Source organism: Vicia villosa, linkage group LG6 (genome assembly GCF_029867415.1).
Source record: "Vicia villosa cultivar HV-30 ecotype Madison, WI linkage group LG6, Vvil1.0, whole genome shotgun sequence".
NCBI lineage: Eukaryota > Viridiplantae > Streptophyta > Magnoliopsida > Fabales > Fabaceae > Vicia > Vicia villosa.
The window spans coordinates 7,212,269-7,236,340 of NC_081185.1; positions in this window are offsets into that span (position 1 = coordinate 7,212,269).

Genomic DNA, 24,072 nt, shown 5'->3' on the forward strand with positions numbered 1-24,072 from the left:
GTGGAGCATTTGTATCCGTGGCATCTCTTTCTTGAGCATCTCTTTCTTGTGAGTTTTCAGGTGGAGCATCTCTATCCGGAGCCATTTAACCTGTATCAAACAAACTAAAGCACATTAGTACACTATTAATAAGCTAACAATCTATACAAGTAAAATGGAAGTCAAACCATGCATGTACAAGTAAATCGGAAACGAAATCGGTACAAATCAAAATAAGCGTCAAAAAATAAAGTTGTCGGAATTGAACGAAATTTACATGGCTATGGTAAAACGTCCCCACAGACTCAAAAATAAAGTCGGTTTTCCGAAATTCAGACCCTAAGCCCGACTTTTGATTACGGGCAGAAGCAAAACCGATAAAAAAACAGTCCCGAAATGTAAAGATAAGTGCATGAGCAGCTCCGGAATCGTCAAAATAGTATAGTTACATGTAAAGAAGTCAACAAACGGATACATGGTTCAAAAGTTATGTACAAAACGAGAATATGCACCAAAATTGAATAAGTACTATACTATTGATTAAAACAATCGGTACAAATTGAATAAAACAAATTAGTCGGAATATGTATACTATTACCTTTATCACTAACGTCTCTTTCTTTTCTTGGTAGGATTGTGTTCTACGCGTCTCTTAACAACGCGGACGGTTGGATTGATCCAAATACCCTCATTATGATCATTTCTAGTACAAGATTCATTCTCATTTTGATCGTTTCTTGTACAAGATTCAATGCCAACACCAATATCACATTGATCTTCAATCTTTTCATCAACTATTTTGTTAGATAAAAGCACTATAGACCATTTCGTACTTGTCGGATCATTGACATAGAACACTTGTTTAGCTTGAGAGGCTAGAATGAAAGGCTCATCTTTGTACCCTACCCTATTGAGATCCACTTGCAAAAATCCTGACTTATCCATTCGTATGCCACTATTATTTTCAACCCACTTGCAACCAAATACAGGAATTTGAAACTTCGCGTAATCAAACACCAAAATGCGCTCGATAACCCCAAAATATGACAATTTTGCAAATTTCGGATTTAAGTCATTCGCACTTGATATGTGCATTGCTTCAGCTACAAAGGTAACACCACTATTTTGCATAGTACTTTTATCATCCTGTTCTTTGGTATAAAATGTGTATCCATTAATAGCGTATGCGCTATAAGAAAGCACAATTACAGTTGGACCATAGGCTAAACATCTCAACCTTTCTGTTACTGAAGCAGGATCTGAACGATACTTTGAATAAATATGATCCCTAAACCACGGTATGAAACTTCGATTGTGCTCTCGTACTATCCAGTTCTCATTTCTATTTGGATTTAAATCTCGGAGAACAACCTTGTGCATTTCAACATACGGCTCAACCTCAATCTTGAAATTCTGGACTCAGACACGCGATGTCTTACAGGATGTCACGACATCATTATCTGAATGTTTTCAAACAAATGAACAAAGAGTAAACAGTAAACAACACAGGAAAATTGTTAACCCAGTTCGGTGCAAACACACCTACATCTGGGGGCTACCAAGCCAGGGAGGAAGTCCACTATAAGTAATATTAATTCAAGGTAATACAACTCAATATTACGCCTCTCACTTAATATCTACCCAATGCAACTTCAATCTAAACAACTAGACCAGAGTTCCTACTCACTCCCCCTCAATCACAGCAGTGATGAAAAACTAACAGACGAAAAGCAACAGAAGACACTCTTCAAAAACACAACTTGATCTTGCTTAAAAGCTTTGATCAAGTACAATAGTACTCTTGCTTAAAAGCTTCGAGTACTTTTTACAACTCAAAACAGAAACACCTAGACCAAGACAATCATCATGATGATTGTTTGGCTTACAAGAAATCTAATACACAGACGAACAACACCACAACCTTCTGGTCGGCAAACCCTAAAAAACCATCATCCAGCAGCTTCTTCATCTGATATATATAACCTTGCAGCAGCTGGGCCTTGGATCCAATAATAATTTTAAACCTAATTAAAACCATTTCCATAAGGCAAAGGTCCATCGCATAACGTTGTTCTGAAACAAAACAATATCCAAAGATTCCAAAAGAGGCGCGCAAATACTTGACAGACCATAACGCGAACATAGTAAAACACAGCAGCTTCGGATGTCATGACATCGGTCTTGACATCAGGTAAAAGCCTGCACAAAAACAACTTTAAAAAAAACCTTCAAAACAATGCATGTCATGACACCAGGTTTGACATGATAAAACACTAATTGTTTTACCAAAAAAATACAGCCAATCAAAAACATCTACAAACTCCCCCTTTGGCGAATTTTTGGCTAAAACAATAATAGATGATACCATCAGAGATCAGAGTACACGCAGCAGCCAATAGAAACAAGGATCCAAAAACAGAATAAATTCTGTTAGCCAACAACATCTTGCTCATAGTACAAACAAGGAACCAAACAGAATAACAGCAACCAAATCAACAACCAAATCAACATCATCTATCACTTACCAAATCATCATCATCTATCACTTCTCCCCCTTTCTAGCCACAAAAGAAGCCAAACAACAGGTGAAGATTTATGTAACACCCCTCTAAATAACCCGCGGCAATTAAACAAATTATTAAATCAGAGTAACATGTAGAGAGGTATCACAATTCATAAATAACAAAAATACACGTCACATAAGTCATGCATCATTGGAACACCTGAAAATCATAACTCATTATCCAAACCATGTTCTACGCAGCTGAAAAATACCACATCAAGTCTACATTATTACTAAATGTATCAGACTTCAACCAAAACAGATAAATGTAGAGTTACAATCAAAACTACAAACAAACGTTCCCAGTGTTACAACTACCAGAGCATGACACCTGACGCTAACTAAAAAAAAACACTGACTCATGAGCTAATCCTCACCGAGTCGAACAGCTGCTATCCTCAGTCTGAAAATGACAACATGTAAGGGTGAGTCTCGTCATAATTAACAAATGTTATAAGGTTATAAAGCAATAACACGTCACAGTTGCATCATTCACCCAATTGTTTCATAAACAGACAATCAAAACAAAACAAATAACAACCAACGCATCATCAGCATTTACAACACTGGAATACCTCCAATCATGTCATAAATCATGCATATGAATGAACTGACACTATGCATGTGGTACCAACGTCATCCAATGGGAATAACCCATGACCGATCTATCATCATCCAGATACGGTCCTGCCAGCACAGATTCCACACAATGGGAATCATGCCCTTCACTGATCCAACACTTCCCTTATGGATACAGTATCAACAATGCACATGAATGAATGCAACATATATAACATACTTATATCATTATCATCATCATCCCCAATAATCATCATCATTCAAGTATGTTCATATATATTAACATCATTCAACCACAATTCTATCATCATCATGTCGAAAACATGCACATATTTGCTACAATCATCATCATCATCAAGAAATAGAAACCTATATTATCATCATTCTAAAACCAGTCAAATCATCATCACATAGATCGTTTAATAAGGTTCATTTAGCCCAAAACGGCGCATCAAATGAACCAACGGTTAGAAAGTTATGCCTCTTTGAACTTTCTTAAAATATCACAAAACATCAACAGCACGCGGCGCCATCACACATTCGCGGCGCGGAACGAATCGAAACAACGCCTTCGCGGCGCGGCCACATGTTCGCGGCGCGGAACGAATCGGAACAACGCCTTCGCGGCGCGGTCACCTGTTCGCGGCGCGTACTGAACGCAACAAGACTTCCTGACCTTCTGCCTTCAGGTTCGCGGCGCCTCCCCTATGTACGCGGCGCGAACCGCGATTCTAAAAACCCCAATCTGCAGAAAAAAACAGCATTCCATGTATCCCAAACACCCCAACACATACCAGTGCGAACATGGAGAATTAGAATGCACAAACAACACAAATTACGTCTCGTAATGCACCAAATATACATCAATTGAGATTATAACAACACATACATCATAGATTCAAACACAGGGGTCAAATATCATCCAATTGACACAATCCCTAAACCTATCATATGACTCAATTGATCCGAATTCTACATCTATTCAGCATTACCAACCCCTAACCCGATAATAGATGATAATCAGACAAGTCCCCCCTTACCTTAGATAATTCTGGATTCTTGGTCTCTCCCTCTATCGTTCTCCTTCACGTTCTTCGTTCTTTAGACTTCTTTCTTTCACGCTCTTTCTTTTTCCCAATTCCAATGTTTATGAAATAATAAAATTAGAAAAAGGTTTTTCAGAATTACCCCCCCTTCTTCCTCTATTTCCACATATGGCCCAAAAGCCAAAACCTCATTTATTCATTATTTCCACAATTTCTTTAATAATTCTAATTATTAATTCAATAAAAAAATTAAATTAATATTAAAATTATACGGGCGTTACAACTCTCCCCCACTAAAAGAGTTTTCGTCCTCGAAAACATACCTCAAGCAAAGAGCTCCGGATAGGAATCTTTCATCTGGCTCTCTAGCTCCCAGGTAACATTCCCTTCAGCTGGTCCTCCCCAAGCTACTCTGACTAAAGCTATTTCCTTGCCACGCAATTGCTTCAGTCTTCTATCTTCAATCCTCACAGGCAATGTTTCAACCGTTAAGTTGTCTTTTACCTGTACATCGTCTACTTGGATCACATGGGACGGATCTGAAATGTACTTCCTTAATTGAGACACATGAAACACGTCGTGCAAGTTTGCAAGCATCGGCGGCAAAGCGACACGATATGCCAATTCTCCCACCTTTTCAGAAATTTGGAACGGTCCAATAAAACGCGGAGTCAACTTCCTTGACTTCAATGCCCGACCAATTCCTGTCATAGGAGTAACTCTCATAAACACATGATCTCCCTCTTGAAACTCAAGTGTCTTCCTTCTTTTATCATAGTAACTCTTCTGACGACTCTGAGAAGCTCTCATCTTCTCCTGAATCATCTTAATCTTCTCCGTAGTCTGTTGTACAATTTCTGGCCCAATCACAGCACTCTCACCAGATTCATACCAACACAACGGCGTCCTACATCTCCTACCATACAAAGCCTCAAACGGAGCCATACCAATACTCGAATGATAACTATTGTTGTAAGTAAACTCGATCAAAGGCAGATAGCTATCCCAAGCACCTCCTTTTTCCAGCACACAAGCACGTAACAAATCTTCTAACGACTGTATTGTCCTCTCCGTCTGTCCATCCGTCTGCGGATGATAAGCAGAACTCAACCTCAGTTTAGTACCTAAAGCCTTCTGCAAACCTTCCCAGAACTTAGACGTAAACCTCGGGTCTCTGTCTGACACGATACTTGAAGGAATACCATGAAGACTAACTATCTTCTCGATATACAACTGAGCTAGCTTCTCCATCGGATAATCCATCCTCACCGGTATAAAATGTGCAGATTTCGTCAACCTGTCTACCACGACCCAGATAGCTTCACAATTCTTGCCAGTCCTCGGCAAACCCGACACAAAATCCATTGATATGCTATCCCACTTCCACTCAGGGATAAACATCGGTTGCATAAACCCAGACGGTTTCTGATGCCCAATCTTTGACTTCTGGCAAATTAAACAAGAGTACACAAAATCGGCAATTTCTTTCTTCATTCTCGGCCACCAAAACAACTTTTTCAAATCATGATACATCTTGGTAGCACCAGGATGAATACTCAACCCACTACGGTGTCCTTCTTCTAAAATACGTTTCCGGAGTTCAACAATATCAGGGACACACACTCGATCACCAAACCTCAGTATACCATTTTCATCAATTCTAAATTCACCACCCTTGCCTTGATTAATCAAAGTCAACTTATCTATTAACTCAACATCATCTTTCTGACCCTCTCTGATCTCTTCAAGAATGCCACTAGTCAACTTCAACATACCCAATTTGACACTAGTAGGAGTACCTTCACATACCAAACTCAAGTCTCTGAATTGTTCAATCAAATCCAATTCCTTCACCATTAGCATAGACATATGCAAGGTTTTCCTACTCAATGCATCAGCAACAACGTTTGCCTTACCCGGATGGTAATTCAAACCAAAATCATAATCTTTCAGGAATTCTAACCATCTTCTCTGCCTCATATTCAACTCTTTCTGGTCAAAGAGATATTTCAGGCTCTTATGATCACTGAATACCTCAAATCTCGAACCATACAAATAGTGTCGCCACAACTTCAAAACGAACACTACAGCTGCCAACTCCAAATCATGAGTCGGATAATTCCTCTCATGTACTTTAAGTTGTCTCGACGCATAAGCAACTACTTGCTGATTTTGCATTAACACACCACCTAAACCCATTAGTGATGCGTCACAATAAACCACAAATGATTCTGTCGGACTTGGCAAAATCAAGATAGGAGCACTAGTCAATCTCCTCTTGAGCTCTTGGAATCCTTCTTCACACTTTGCATCCCAAATAAAGGCTTGTCCCTTCCTGGTCAGTTTAGTTAACGGCAATGCTAACTTTGCAAATCCTTCAATAAACTTCCTGTAATAACCTGCAAGGCCAAGAAAACTACGAATCTCTGATACTGACTTCGGAGCTTCCCACTGAGACACGGCTTCTATCTTTGTAGGATCAACAGCAATACCATTCTTAGAAATCACATGTCCAAGAAAACTAACTTCTTCTAACCAGAATTCACACTTCGACAGTTTGGCAAAAAGTTGCTTCTCCTTCAACAGTTCTAACACAGTTCTGAGGTGTTCGGCATGTTCTTCCTCATTCTTAGAATATATCAGGATATCGTCGATAAATACCACCACAAACTTGTCGAGATAAGGATGAAATATTCTGTTCATATACTCCATAAAAACACCAGGTGCATTAGTAACTCCAAACGGCATTACAGAATACTCATAATGTCCATACCTTGTTCTAAAAGCAGTCTTCTGAATGTCATCATCTTTCACACGTATCTGGTGATACCCAGACCTCAAATCAATTTTACTAAATACCCGCGCTCCAACCAACTGATCCATCAAATCATCAATCCTCGGCAATGGATACCGATTCTTGATAGTAACCTTGTTCAATTGTCTGTAATCTACGCACAGCCTCATCGAACCCTCTTTCTTCTTTACTAGTAACACAGGCGCACCCCACGGAGAAACACTAGGACGAATAAATTTCTTCTCCAGCAATTCTTCTAACTGCTTCTTCAGTTCGGCTAGCTCAGACGGCGACATACGGTACGGTGCCATCGACACTGGACTGGTTCCCGGAATCAAATCAATAGAAAACCCCACTTCTCTTTCCGGTGGTAATTCATTTACATCTTCAGGAAAAACTTCTGGAAATTCACACACCACAGGTAATTCGCTACTAGCCACCTTTTCTTTCACATTCATCATTGCGAACAACATAAATACTGTTGCACTCCGATAGCCTCATTCACCTGCCTAGCTGTCATTTCCAGATTATCAGCACAACCCTCTTCAGGAAAAATTACCGTCTTCTCAAAACAGTTGATATGAACACGGTTGAACTCCAACCAGTTCATTCCCAGGATTACATCAAGTTCTTTCAACGGAAGGCACACTAAGTCCATTCCGAATTCTCTACCAAAAATATCAATCGGACAATTCAAGCATGCAGACGAAGTAGTTACTGAACCCGACGCAGGAGTGTCAATAATCATACTTCCATTTATGTCAGATATCTCAAGATTTAACCTCGTAGCACAGTCCAAAGAAATAAAAGAATGAGTTGCTCCAGTATCAATAATCGCAACTAAAGGTGTGCCATGAATGAAACACGTACCTTTAATCAATCTGTCCTCTGGAGTAGTCTCTGACCCGGTCAAAGCAAAAACTTTTCCTCCCGATTGGTTCTTCTTTGGCTTAGGACAATTAGGACTGATGTGACCCTCTTCACCACAGTTGTAACAAGTCACAACCCTCTTCTTACAATCAGCCGCGACATGACCCACTTCCTCACACTTGAAGCACTTCTTCTGGTTCAGCTTACACTCATTCCTACGATGTCCCATCTCACCACAATTGTAGCATCTGATACGAGCACTGGAATCTCCCCCACTGGGTTTCTTCCAATCAACAGGTTTACCTCTACCATATGGTTTACCTCTGTCCATAGGCTTCTTCCCCTTTCTGTCAACCAACTCGCGAGAGTGAGATGACTTCAGCTTGACGCTATCTTCCTCAAAAATCCTGCTACAATCCACCAGATCAACAAATCTCCGGATCCTCTGGTACCTGATACCCTGTTTGATCTCATCACGAAGGCCATTCTCAAACTTGACACATTTCGAGAATTCACTGGCTTCGTCGTTGTTGTAGTGCACATAGTACTTTGCCAGTTCCACAAACTTGGCAGCATACTCTGGTACAGTCATGTTACCTTGAACCAACTCCAAAAATTCCACTTCTTTTCTGCCCCTGACATCCTCAGGAAAATACCTCCTCAGAAACTCCCTTTTGAATATAGCCCAAGTAACCGCTGTACCGCCGGCATCCAGTTCAGCTTTTGTTGTCAACCACCAGTCATCAGCCTCCTCAGACAACATGTGGGTACCAAACCTCACCTTGAGATTCTCAGCACAATCTATGACTCGGAAAATCCTCTCGATCTCTTTGAGCCATTTCTGAGCACCCTCAGGATCGTGCGTGCCTTTGAACAATGGAGGATTGTTCCTCTGAAAATTCCACAGTTGCCTATCAGCACCAATCCCTGCTCCTACAGTCCCTCCTCCAAGCACACCAGCAATCATGCCCAGAGCCTCAGCAAGAGCATCATCGTTTCTTCCTCATCTTCCAGCCATTTGTTCTGCTTAAATGCAACAATCCAGTCAGAACAAAGCATCGACAAATAACTCGTATTAGTCGTATACACAGGAAAACTGACACTGACACTAAGACTCTGGTCACAACGACCGACTATGCTCTGATACCACTAATGTAACACCCCTCTAAATAACCCGCGGCAATTAAACAAATTATTAAATCAGAGTAACATGTAGAGAGGTATCACAATTCATAAATAACAAAAATACACGTCACATAAGTCATGCATCATTGGAACACCTAAAAATCATAACTCATTATCCAAACCATGTTCTACGCAGCGGAAAAATACCACATCAAGTCTACATTATTACTAAATGTATCAGACTTCAACCAAAACAGATAAATATAGAGTTACAATCAAAACTACAAACAAACGTTCCCAGTGTTACAACTACCAGAGCATGACACCTGACGCTAACTAAAAAAAAACACTGACTCATGAGCTAATCCTCACCGAGTCGAACAGCTGCTATCCTCAGTCTGAAAATGACAACATGTAAGGGTGAGTCTCGTCATAATTAACAAATGTTATAAGGTTATAAAGCAATAACACGTCACAGTTGCATCATTCACCCAATTGTTTCATAAACAGACAATCAAAACAAAACAAATAACAACCAACGCATCATCAGCATTTACAACACTGGAATACCTCCAATCATGTCATAAATCATGCATATGAATGAACTGACACTATGCATGTGGTACCAACGTCATCCAATGGGAATAACCCATGACCGATCTATCATCATCCAGATACGGTCCTGCCAGCACAGATTCCACACAATGGGAATCATGCCCTTCACTGATCCAACACTTCCCTTATGGATACAGTATCAACAATGCACATGAATGAATGCAACATATATAACATACTTATATCATTATCATCATCATCCCCAATAATCATCATCATTCAAGTATGTTCATATATATTAACATCATTCAACCACAATTCTATCATCATCATGTCGAAAACATGCACATATTTGCTACAATCATCATCATCATCAAGAAATAGCAACCTATATTATCATCATTCTAAAACCAGTCAAATCATCATCACATAGATCGTTTAATAAGGTTCATTTAGCCCAAAACGGCGCATCAAATGAACCAACGGTTAGAAAGTTATGCCTCTTTGAACTTTCTTAAAATATCACAAAACATCATCAGCACGCGGCGCCATCACACATTCGCGGCACGGAACGAATCGAAACAACGCCTTCGCGGCGCGGCCACATGTTCGTGGCACGGAACGAATCGGAACAACGCCTTCGCGGCGCGGTCACCTGTTCGCGGCGCGTACTGAACGCAACAAGACTTCCTGACCTTCTGCCTTCAGGTTCGCGGCGCCTCCCCTATGTACGCGGCGCGAACCGCGATTCTAAAAACCCCAATCTGCAGAAAAAAACAGCATTCCATGTATCCCAAACACCCCAACACATACCAGTGCGAACATGGAGAATTAGAATGCACAAACAACACAAATTACGTCTCGTAATGCATCAAATATACATCAATTGAGATTATAACAACACATACATCATAGATTCAAACACAGGGGTCAAATATCATACAATTGACACAATCCCTAAACCTATCATATGACTCAATTGATCCGAATTCTACATCTATTCAGCATTACCAACCCCTAACCCGATAATAGATGATAATCAGACAAGTCCCCCCTTACCTTAGATAATTCTGGATTCTTGGTCTCTCCCTCTATCGTTCTCCTTCACGTTCTTCGTTCTTTAGACTTCTTTCTTTCACGCTCTTTCTTTTTCCCAATTCCAATGTTTATGAAATAATAAAATTAGAAAAAGGTTTTTCAGAATTACCCCCCCTTCTTCCTCTATTTCCACATATGGCCCAAAAGCCAAAACCTCATTTATTCATTATTTCCACAATTTCTTTAATAATTCTAATTATTAATTCAATAAAAAAATTAAATTAATATTAAAATTATACGGGCGTTACAATTTACAGTTTAGAATCATTATCCTTACTCATCTCCACATCATTGAAGCTACTAGTCCGAGCATCAGCATCCTCACCCTCCTCAGCCATCACTACCAACAGAATGATCATTACCACCATCAGCAGAGTATCCTTGACAGTCAAGAAAGAAATAGTGCTGATCCCACACCCAATTAGTTGCTATAATCCTTCACAAAGACAAATTCCTAGTTTGCTTCTTAGATTTTCAAATTGATTTGCATCCAAGGCTTTCGTGAAAATATCAGCTAGTTGAAGGTTTGTAGCAACATGTTCCAAGACAATTGTTTTATTTTCAACAAGATCTCTAATGTAATGATGTCTAATATCAATGTGCTTGGTCCTGCTATGCTGAATAGGATTCTTTGAAATGTTAATGGCACTTAAATTGTCACAATATAATGTCATGACATCTTGTGTGACATTGTATTCTGATAACATCTGTTTCATCCAAACAAGCTGAGAGCAACTACTTCCTGCTGCAATGTATTCTGCCTCTGCAGTGGACAGAGACACACAATTTTGTTTCTTGCTGAACCATGAAATAAGATTATTACCCAAGAAGAAACACCCTCCTGAAGTACTTTTTCTGTCATCAGCACTTCCTGCCCAGTCTGCATCACAATATCCAGTGAGAATGGGTTCACACCCATGAGAGTAGAGCATTCCATATTCACAAGTACCATTCACATATTTCAGGATCCTCTTGACTTGATTGATATGGCTGGTTTTGGGTTCTGCTTGATACCTGGCACATACCCCAACAGCAAAGGCAATATCAGGTCTACTGGCTGTAAGATACAACAGACTTCCTATCATGCTTCTGTATAGACTTTGATCAACACTGGTTCCCTTTTCATCTTTGGTCAGCTTCAAATGGGTAGGTGCTGGTGTCCTTTTGTGAGAAGCATTTTCCATTCCAAACTTTTTGACAATATTTCTAGCATACTTGCTCTGAGAGAGAAAGATTGAGTCTTCCATCTGTTTGACTTGTAGCCCAAGAAAATAGGTTAATTCTCCAACTAGACTCATTTCAAATTCAGATTGCATCTGATCAACAAAATGTCTAGTCATCTTGTCTGACATCCCACCAAATACAATATCATCCACATAGATTTGAGCTATCAGAATCTTCCCTCCTTCATCTTTAACAAAAAGAGTTTTATCTATCCCTCCTTTCCTGTATCCATTGCTAGTAAGAAACTCAGTTAGTCTCTCATACCAAGCTCTAGGGGCTTGTTTCAGACCGTAAAGAGCTTTTCTTAATTTGTATACATGATCAGGGTGGTTTGGATCTGCAAAACCTTTAGGTTGTTCTACATAGACTTCCTCATTCAAATATCCATTCAAGAAAGCACTCTTCACATCCATCTGGTATAGTTTGAATTTCAGAATACAAGCAATTCCTAACAATAGCCTAATTGACTCAAGTCTGGCAACAGGGGCAAAGGTTTCATCAAAGTCAATTCCTTCAACTTGGGTGTATCCTTGAGCAACTAGCCTTGCTTTGTTTCTGATAACAGTTCCCTGTTCATCTGACTTGTTCTTGTAAACCCATTTAGTTCCAATGACATTAGTACCTTTAGGTCTTGGTACCAGCTCCCATACTTCATTTCTTTCAAACTGACCTAATTCTTCCTGCATGGCATTAATCCAGAACTCATCTGTTAATGCTTCCTTGACATTTTTAGGTTCAATTTTTGACACAAAACAAGAGTTTGAGACAACTTCTCTTGACCTTGTAACAACTCCACTGTTGAGATCTCCTATAATAAGATCTTTAGGATGATCTTTCTGAATTCTTATAGAGGGACTCTTGTTAGGAGGTTCAGTCTCAGCCTCTGTGATAGTGGGACTGCAATCATCTTCTCTTGTAGATCCTTCTGCTGTAGGATCCCAGAATGTTCCGACATCTTCTGTGACATCTGCTTGATTGTGAACATCATCAACCACAACATTTATGGATTCCATTATTGTTTTGGTTCTTGAGTTGAATACTCTATAGGCTCTGCTGTTTGTAGAGTAGCCCAGAAAGATTCCTTCATCACTCTTGGGATCCATCTTCCTCCTGTGATCTCTATCAGTAAGAATGTAACACTTACTACCAAACACATGGAAGTATTTGACAGTGGGTTTTCTTCCCTTCCAGATCTCATATAGGGTGGTAGAGGTTCCTTTTCTTAAGGTGACTCTATTATGTACATAACAAGCAGTATTCATGGCTTCAGCCCAGAAGTAGATAGGAAGATTCTTAGCATGAATCATAGCTCTTGCTGATTCTTGAATAGTTCTATTCTTTCTTTCAACAACCCCATTTTGCTGTGGAGTAATAGGGGAAGAGAATTCATGATGTATTCCTTCAGAGGAGCAGAATTCAGCAAACTTTTGATTCTCAAATTCCTTTCCATGATCACTTCTAATTCTCACAACACCATTTTCTTTTTCTCTTTGAATTCTTTGACATAGGTCCTTGAAAACATCAAACACATCTGACTTTTCTCTAATAAAGTTTACCCAAGTGTACCTGGAGTAGTCATCCACAACCACATAAGCATATTTCTTTCCTCCAAGACTTTCTATTTGCATTGGTCCCATCAAGTCCATATGTAGAAGTTCAAGAACTCTGGAAGTAGTCAAATGTTTAACCTTTGGATGTGACATCCTGGTTTGTTTTCCTACCTGACATTCACCACATATTTTTCCTTCATCAATTTGTAGCTTAGGAATTCCTCTTACAGCTTCCAGAGAAATAATTCTTTTCATACCTCTTAGATGAAGGTGACCAAGTTTTTGGTGCCACAGCTTTGCTTCTTCTTCTTTAGAACAAACAGAAGAGTAGCTGGATTCATGAGACACCCACAAGTAGCAGTTATCTTTGGATCTGACACCCCTCATAACTACTTCCTTTTCTTTATTAGTAACCACACACTCAGCTTTAGTGAAGTTGACTTGGTATCCTTGGTCACATAGTTGACTGATGCTTATGAGGTTAGCTGTCAGGCCCTTGACCAACAGAACACCTTCTAAACTTGGCACTCCTGAACAGTCTAATTTTCCAACTCCTTTGATTTCTCCTTTAGCTCCATCACCAAAGGTTACATAACTAGTAGAATGACTTTTGATATCAACAAGCAGATTCTTGAGACCAGTCATGTGTCTGGAACATCCACTATCAAAATACCAGTCTTCTTTGGCTGAAACTCTAAGAGATGTATGGGCTATTAAGGCCATATTTTTAGGTTTCCATTGTTGCTTCTGGGTGGGCATGATCTGCTTAGGCTTGTAAGAAGGAGCATGATCTGGATATCCATGTAGTCTGAAGCAAAAAGGCTTAATGTGTCCAAATCTTCCACAGAAATGACATCTCCATCTTTGAAACTTTCTCTTCATTTCACCTTTCTCGTGATGTTGAGTCACATGTCTAGACACCGGCTTCAACATCTCAGCTTCAGGTTTAGTTCTGCTACTATCTTGGACATATTTCTTTGCACCACCAAAACCTATACCAGACATATCTCTTGAACTTTTTCCAACCTGCAAGATCTCCTCCAACATATCCGTGCTACTGTTCAACATTTTTACTGATTTTGACATCTGATCAAGTTTGGATTGTAGCAGGATAGTTTCACCATTCAGTTCAGATATAGTTTCATTAAGCTCTTTGTTATCAGCCTCCAACTGCGCTATGTATTTCTTCTGCTTTTCACCTTGTTGACACACTTCTGCACATTTGATACACAGCTTTCTGTAAGAACCTGCCAGTTCTTCAAAGGTTAGCTCGTCTTTCCTAGAATCTTCATTAGAATTGCAAATTCCAGTAAGGGCTGTGACATGTTTGGCTGATTCTTCTTCAAACTCACTCTCTGAATCTTCATCAGACCAGGAGACTGACAATCCTTTCTTTTGTTTCTTGAGATAGGTAGGGCATTCAGCTCTAATATGTCCATACCCTTCACATCCATGACATTGAATCCCTTTGTTGTGGTTGTACTTTTCTTCTGGTTTAACTCCTCTGCCAGAGTCATAAGATCTACTGATGTCAGATGAGATGTTCTTGACATTAGGTCTTGGCTTCTGATCCATTCTTCTTATAATTTTGTTGAATTGTTTGCCAAGCATAGCTATAGATTCAGATAGATTCTCTTCTCTACTTTCCTCAACTTCCTCTTGAGAGTTGGACACAAAGGCTATGCTCTTGTTCTTCTTTTCAGAATTTTCACTGATTCCCATCTCAAAGGTTTGAAGAGATCCAATTAACTCTTCTACCTTCATTTTGCTGATGTCCTGTGCCTCTTCTATAGCTGTAACTTTCATATCAAATCTCTTAGGTAGGGATCTAAGGATTTTCCTTACCAACTTTTCATCAGACATTTTTTCTCCCAAAGCTCCTGAGGTATTAGCAATATCGAGTAAATTCATATGAAAATCCTTAATACTTTCATCATCCCTCATCCTTAGATTTTCAAATTTTGTAGTTAGCAGTTGAAGTCTTGACATCTTCACTTTGGAGGTGCCCTCATGAGTAGTCTTTAGGATATCCCAGACATCTTTGGCTAGTTCACACTGGTGCACCAGTCTGAATATATTTTTGTCAATTCCATTGAATAAAGCATTTAGAGCTTTAGAGTTGCCAAGCGCCAATGCCTCTTCATCTTTGTCCCACTCTTCCTCTGGTTTAAGAGTTTTGTTGCCATCTTTATCAGTAATAACAGGATGTTCCCATCCTTTGTTCACAGCTCTCCATGCTTTGCTATTCACAGATTTCAGAAAAGCCACCATGAGAGGTTTCCAATAATCATAATTAGAACCATCCATAATGGGTGGTCTCATTATAAATCCACCACCTTCTTTGTCCATCGAACCAGAAAGTACTTTCCCTAGATCTCACCCAGTGAAAACAGGCAGGGTGCCAGCTCTGATACCAATTGAAATTCTGGACTCAGACACGCGATGTCTTACAGGATGTCACGACATCATTATCTGAATGTTTTCAAACAAATGAACAAAGAGTAAACAGTAAACAACACAGGAAAATTGTTAACCCAGTTCGGTGCAAACACACCTACATCTGGGGGCTACCAAGCCAGGGAGGAAGTCCACTATAAGTAATATTAATTCAAGGTAATACAACTCAATATTACGCCTCTCACTTAATATCTACCCAATGCAACTTCAATCTAAACAACTAGACCAGAGTTCCTACTCACTCCCCCTCAATCACAGCAGTGATGAAAAACTAACAGACGAAAAGCAACAGAAGACACTCTTCAAAAACACAACTTGATCTTGCTTAAAAGCTTTGATCAAGTACAATAGTACTCTTGCTTAAAAGCTTCGAGTACTTTTTACAACTCAAAACAGAAACACCTAGACCAAGACAATCATCATGATGATTGTTTGGCTTACAAGAAATCTAATACACAGACGAACAACACCACAACCTTCTGGTCGGCAAACCCTAAAAAACCATCATCCAGCAGCTTCTTCATCTGATATATAACCTTGCAGCAGCTGGGCCTTGGATCCAATAATAATTTTAAACCTAATTAAAACCATTTCCATAAGGCAAAGATCCATCGCATAACGTTGTTCTGAAACAAAACAATATCCAAAGATTCCAAAAGAGGCGCGCAAATACTTGACAGACCATAACGCGAACATTGTAAAACACAGCAGCTTCGGATGTCATGACATCAGTCTTGACATCAGGTAAAAGCCTGCACAAAAACAACTTTAAAAAAAAACCTTCAAAACAATGCATGTCATGACACCAGGTTTGACATGATAAAACACTAATTGTTTTACCAAAAAAATACAGCCAATCAAAAACATCTACAAATCTCATTGTGCAGAACATACAAGTGCGCTTGATCCCGTTCGACCATTGATATTGTCACAACTTTATTTCCAATTAGCCTTTTTCCTTCTTTTTTTTCGACAATATGAGATTTGGGGAGTCCAATTGATTGAACATTTGACAGATATTCAGTACAAAACTCAACCGCTTCTTCAACAACGTATCGTTCGGCAATACAACCCTCCGGTCGACTTCTGTTTTTCACCTACCCTTTTAATATTTTCATATAACGTTCAGCAGGGTACATCCATCTCATATAAGCTGGTCCGCACAGTTGTGTCTCTTTCACAAGATGAACGACTAGATGAACCATTATGTCAAAAAACGAGGGAGGAAAATACATTTCAAGATCACATAAAGTAACAACTATCTCTTTTTGCAATGTTGGTAAGATCGCGGGATCGACCACCTTACTGCAAATTGACCTGAAGAAGAAACACAGCTTAGTTATTGCGCTTCTTACTTTTTCTGGCAGAATAGAACGTATACCTATTGGTAAAAAATGTTCCATTATAACATGACAATCATGCGTCTTCAAACTCTTTAACTTGAGGTCTTTCATGGACACAAGTCTTCTAATATCTGAAGAGTAGCCTTCTGGAACTTTAACTTCACTGAGGAACTTACACAATGTTTTCTTCTCCTTTCTAGATAGAGTGTAAACAGCAGGTGGCAGATATGTTCGTCTTCCTTTCGTCACGGGTCCCAATTCAGTTCTCATCCCCATGTTTACCATGTCCTTCCTTATGTTAAGGCCATCCTTAGACTTTCCTTGTATATTGAGTAACGTACCTATGACGCTGTCAAATACATTTTTTTCAATATGCATAACATCCAGGAAATGTCTTACGTACAACGACTTCCAATATGGAAGTTCAAAAAAAATGGACTTCTTCTTCCACCCACCCTTGACAAGTGAATGTGCAAAAGGCTTGCCAAACTGAGTGCTCACATCTTTCACCTTTTCAAAAATTTGATCACCTGACAAAAAAGGCGGGGCTGTACCATGTTCGGCCTTTCCGTTGAATGCTTTTCTCCACCCACGGTAGTGATGATTAGGATTTAAGAATCTACGATGGCCGAGAAAGACATTCTTCTGACAAAGCTCCAATCGTGTCGTATCGGTTTCGTCTTCACAAACAGGACACGCCTTTTGACCTTTATTGCTGTACCCGGATAGATTTCCGTATGCTGGAAAATCATTAATTGTTCCAAACTACATCGCCCTCAAGTTGAAACTTTCCTTCCTATACCCATCGTAAACCTCCACACCGTTGTCCCACAAAAACTTTAAATCTTCGATTAACGGTGTCAAGTATACGTCTATGTCATTCCCTGGTTGTTTAGGCCCAGAAATTAGCATAGATAACATCATGTACTTACGCTTCATACATAGCCACGGAGGTAGGTTATAGATCATAAGAATCACAGGCCATGTGCTATGCGAGATGCTTTGAATACCATGCGGGTTCATTCCATCAGTAGACAATGACAACCGAAGGTTTCTTGCTTCTTTTCCAAATTCAGGATAATCAGTATCAACTTTCATCCATTGTGGTGAGTCTGCCGGATGTCGCAACTTTCCATCAATAATTCTTTCATCTGCATGCCAAGTCAAGTGTCTTGAATCGGTCTCACTACGATACATGCGTCTAAATCTCGGAATTATAGGAAAATACCATAAGACTTTAGCAGGAGACAACTTTTTCTTATATCGAGGGGCACCACATTTAGGACACTCATTCAACGCTGCATACTCGTTTCGAAACAAAACGCAATCGTTTGGACATGCATGTATCTTATCATAGCTCATGCCAATAGAGGACAACATCTTTTTGGCTTCATACGTTCGATTGGGAAGAACATTATCCTCTGGTAGCATATCTTTCATAAGGGCTAATAACTCTGTGAAACTTTTATCCGACCATCCGTTGTCCGCCTTTAAGTTGTACAACTTTAACACCGCAGACAATCTTGTGAATTTTGAACAACCATCATACAACGGTTTCTCTGCATCGCTTACCAACCTCTCTAACATTTTGGGACAATCCGCAAGATCTTCTTCAAGCGCTTCTGCAATCTCTTCGACTCGATCGCAATCGTATGTGTTTGTGCAATCGTCGTTTGAAGCATACTTCCTATTACACCTCGACTCAGCATTCCCGTTACTTTTCTCACCATGCATTGTCCAACATGTATAACTTCTATCAATTCCAAACCGTAGTAAATGAGATCCCAACTGATTCCCGTCAACCTTACCCCCATAACAGCAACCCAAGCAAGGACACGACATTCGAAGCGGGTCTTTGGAGTGCGCAACCGCAAACTCAACAAATTCCCATACCCCTTTCTCGTACTCTTTCGACAATCGGTTTGAATTCATCCATGTCTTATCCATGTCTTAATTAAGCTAAACAAGTGCTTCTTCGTTTCTATAAGGAATTCTGTCAAGATAATAAATAGCTATCATCATAATAGAATACCTAATCAGAATACCTAATCAGAATACCCGATTTCTTAAAGAAGACATTACCTTATTTCAAGGTAATATAAGTCCACAAACCAAAAAACTGGTTGAGAGACACTAAATTGATATTAAATAGAACCATAAACAATAAACTATAAGCAGAATATAACAAACTATAAGCAAGAATAAAGGGATAGTAACCTGAGTTATAGACTTGATGTGGGAGATGGGTAGGTTTGAATCGGCGTTGTACAAGTAGAAACCAGAGACTTCAAAGTAACTGTAAAATTAAACACACACACGATGCAGTTAAATACACCACTACTAACACAATATCAAAAAAACCCCAATATAGAACTCCATTATTTAAAATGATATGAAATCAATTATCAATTAGCTATAGTAACTACAAACACTCGAATTTACAAAAATTATTTAAATATGTTTAGCTATTTATTAATTTAACTTAAAACAAAAATTAAATAAAAAAAGTACTTAATAAGTTCTTGCATGTATCATAAAAAATAAAAAAGACAAACATGAAAATGCATACCATATATTTTACTATACAAATAATTAAAATTAAAATTAAATAAAAATGTGTTTTGGAATATCATTCATTTCCTAAGTCTACACACAAGCTATACACTAGAACTAATCAAGTTGAATTGAAAAGCAACAAAAAAAGAATAACTATCCATAGATGGAAGATTCTCGGAGATACCCAACCATGTCTTTCATTTTTTACACAAACAATTTCATTGATTAAACCGTAAAAATACCAATAATGTTTCTTCATAAATTCATATATAGTAACAAGAATTTGTAAATTGAGCAAGTTGTGAAAGATGAGAGAAAAAAACCATGGTAATGGTAGCAATAGAACAAGACAAGAAGAAAATGGTATCAATAGAACAAGACAAAATCACCTATCTCAATAAGCACTTACTTAATCTCTACATGTGAAACAATTAGAGCACTAACGACAAGCAAATCCAATGATCAAAACTATTGAAAATCTATTGATACATTTTCATACAATGATCTAACGGGACAGCTTCCAGAATCCATTATCTCACTGCCACATTTAAACTCACTGTAAGTTTTATATTTTGTCATTCTAGTTCTACTTCATTTAAACTTGTTGTATATTTTTACTGTACTGGATTTATTCAGCTTGTATTTGCTTTACTTTCAGATATTTTGGCTGCAATCAACACATGAGCGACGATGATGAAACAAAATTGAACAGTTCACTAATTAGTACAGAGTATGAAGTAGTATTCTTTGAAGCATAACAATAGAAATTTTTAAAATAAAATAACTCAATTTATTTGCTTCTGTTTTCAGTTATGGGAGATGCAAGCAATTCCAATACATTTTCATAAAGCAAGGCAGTATTGATACATACTTGGTTCAATCCATTCCACAAACAGTTAGTATGCACAAAAGCAAGATTATGAACACTTCCATTATAACAAATCTATTGCATCTCGAGTAATAAACAGATAATTCAAACAAATTCGCAAGAACTAACGACAAGCAAATCCAATGATCAAAACTCAATTCAAAGTTTGTGAAGATTACCGAAATTGAAAGATGTCGTGAGAATCGGAGAAGAAATTCGCGGTGGTGGACGGCACCGATGGTTGTGGACGGAGGACCGATGGTGGTGGACGGAGGACCGAAGGTGGTGGACGGAGGGGCGATGGAGGATGATGAAGAAGACGGTGAGGGTTTCTGTTTCGCGTGCAGAGAAAACGAAAGAGAGAAAGTGAGAAACAGTAGAAGCGTGTTTTTGGTTTTAATTTTATTAATAAAGGCTACTAAAGCGCTTCTGGAAAGCGCTCTCATAGCCTGGTCTATACCAGCGCTTTTGACTAAAAAGCGCTCTCATTAAACCCCCCTACCAGAGCGCTTTTGAAAAGCGCTTTCGTTCCCCCCCCCTACCAGAGTGCTTTTGAAAAGCGCTTTCGTACCCCCCCCCCCTACCAGAGCGCTTTTGAAAAGCGCTCTCATACCCCCCCCTACCAGAGCGCTTTTTAAAAGCGCTTTCATACCCCCCCCTATAAGAGCGCTTTTTTAGCGTGTTTTTTAATTTTGTTTTTAGCGAAGCCTATACCAGCGCTTTTTCCTAAAAGCGCTTTCGTAGGGGTGCTGCTAAAAGACAAATTTGGTATAGTGCATCTGAATTATCCCCAACATGTTCAAAAAAAATTATATTTAACACACTTTTAATAAATTAAAAAAATTAATTTTAGCATCTAATAACATAAATAGAAAAAAAATTAAAATAACCATGTTTAATAAAAAATATACAAGAAAAACCATGTTTTCGGGTTATTTACCAAACTGTCTAGGTTTGGGACCGACTGGAAGTGAATGCGCCAAACCATTTGGCGCATATATACCTAACTAGCCAATCCATTTGGCGTAAATCCTAAAAAAATTAGGGCAAAGGGAAGTAGCCAATCCAATTGGCGCATGCACTTCAAAAACAACACATAGGCGCCATTTCATTTGGCTCCTATGTGTTGTGCCTATTTTTTTTAAAATTTTACCTGTTTCGGGTATTTTCGCGCACCGGTTCGGGTATATGTCTGATAAATCGATTCCGGAAAATGTCTGATAAATCGATTTTGGAAAAACAGAAGAATATGTTTGAATAATGTTTGCCTTGGCAATTTCGGTTATTCACTAAAGCACAATTTATTGATGAAAGACGGAGGCAAGGTTACAAGAGGTGGTAAGCGAAACTGATACAATGCTTTAAAAAAAAATACAGATTATACTAAACTTGCGACGAGCCCGAGCCACGATTAGGGCATCTTTTTATATTGTGCCCCACCTGACGACAAATGCTGTATTTTCGTTCCATTTTGTCGTGGACGTCCATTTCGGTTCTAATCCGTGTACTATTGGGACGCCCTTTTTTCTTTCGCCGCATTGCGTCGTTGTGCCAAACTACCTCTCCTTCATAGTCAGGCCAGTAATCCTCCTTGGCCACCACAGGAAACGCAACACTGTAAACTCTAAGCAATGTCTGAGTCTTGTAAATCGGAGACAGTAGTGATATAGCGTCGCGGTGGGCATACGCACATGCAGCTATGACGTGCGAGCAAGGCATACGAAAAGCTTGAAACCTTCCACAGTCGCACCAATCTTCGTCAAGAAGAACCCTATATTGTTGTCTTGGCAATCCCTCATTGTGGTCAATTGTCTCGCGCACACTGAAAGTGCGACTGAATCGGTCGAAAGAAGTTACTTGGTGAGTGTTTGCTTTTGCCGATTGTTGTTGCATAAATTTCATACAGCTATCCCTTAAAAGTTGGCCAGATTGCCTAACATCACCCCATCTCCTGCCTCTTGTTGAGAACAGTGAAGCCATCCTAAAGTATGTGGCCTCCACCAGTGCTGTGATTGGAAGGTTACGAATGCCTTTGAAAACGCCATTCATGGATTCCACGAGATTGGTTGTCATATGGCCCCATCGCACGCCTTTGTCGTAAGCCCTTGTCCATTTCTCCCTGGAAAGATTATCTACCCAACTACCTGCCTCTGGATTTGTCATTACAATCTCACTCCGATAATGCTGGAATGTGGGTTGGGTCAATGCATAACCAGCATTGACCAGGGCCTTTCTTAGATGTCTGTCCTTGATCTCCCGCATGAAGTTCTGGGCGATGTGGCGAATACAATAGACGTGTTTTGAAGGGGGGTCATGCCATCCGTTTGCTGGATTATTATAAGCACTCTCTATGGAAGCGTGCCTATCAGAGATTAAACAGATGTCAGGCTGAGGAGCAACATGTTCTCGGAGGTTCCTTAGAAAGAAACTCCAAGCCGCTGCAGTTTCACCTTCGATGATTGCAAACGCCACTGGAAATATGTTGCTGTTCCCGTCTTGTGCAACCGCCATGAGCATGGTGCCTTTGTATTTGCCGTATAACCAAGTCCCATCAATTTGAAGTATGGGTTTACAGTGTGCAAACCCTCGTACACAAGGTTTGAACGCCCAAAAAAGCCGATGGAATATTCCGTTTCCTTGGACAGGGTTTCCATCCGGGGCATGCGCGGGCAATGTCTCTAGAATAGTAACAGTGCCAGGTGCGTAACTATGTAGCGCATTGAGGTATCGGGGAAGTATTTTGTATGACTCCTCCCAGTTGCCGTAGACTGTCTCAATTGCCTTTGTTTTTGCAACCCACGCCTTTCTGTAAGATGGAGTGTAGTTGAAGGTTGTAACAATGTGTGATATTATTTTTTTAACCTTCAGAGACGGATCAGAGCTTATGAGAGGCAAGATCTCCTGACATATGAGATCGGCACTGAGTTTTGTATGATCCTGGGAATTGTTAGGGTTGACACACGTGTGTTTCTGCGTAATCGACCCTATTTTCCATGCATTACTTCTCTTCCTATAAGAAGCCAAAAGTCTAAACCCACACTCTGGATTTTTACAAGTGATTAGTGAAAACAAACAACAGGAAGGCGCCAAATGAATTGGCGCATAAGAAGGAATTTTTGAAGAAGAAGCCAAATCATTTGGCGCATGTGTATTAGGTGTGGACCCCCCAGGGCCCCACATGGTCCCCACCTGTTTTCTGTCCTTCGCATGCGTCCGAAACGAGTTCCTGTACCCTAGCAGGCGCCTGCATGATTCCTGCACGATTCTTGATAGATTCCTGCAAGGATTCCCCCTAGGCAAAGCATGCATGCAGCCCTAATCCAACAGCTACTTCTGATCTACATGCATATGTCTTTTCACCGAAAGTTAGTCAGCATGCATGCTAACATTTTCTGCACACGCAACACCTATCAACTATGGAAGTGTTGAGTTGTCCAACATGCATAATGTTACCGTTTTTGTGTG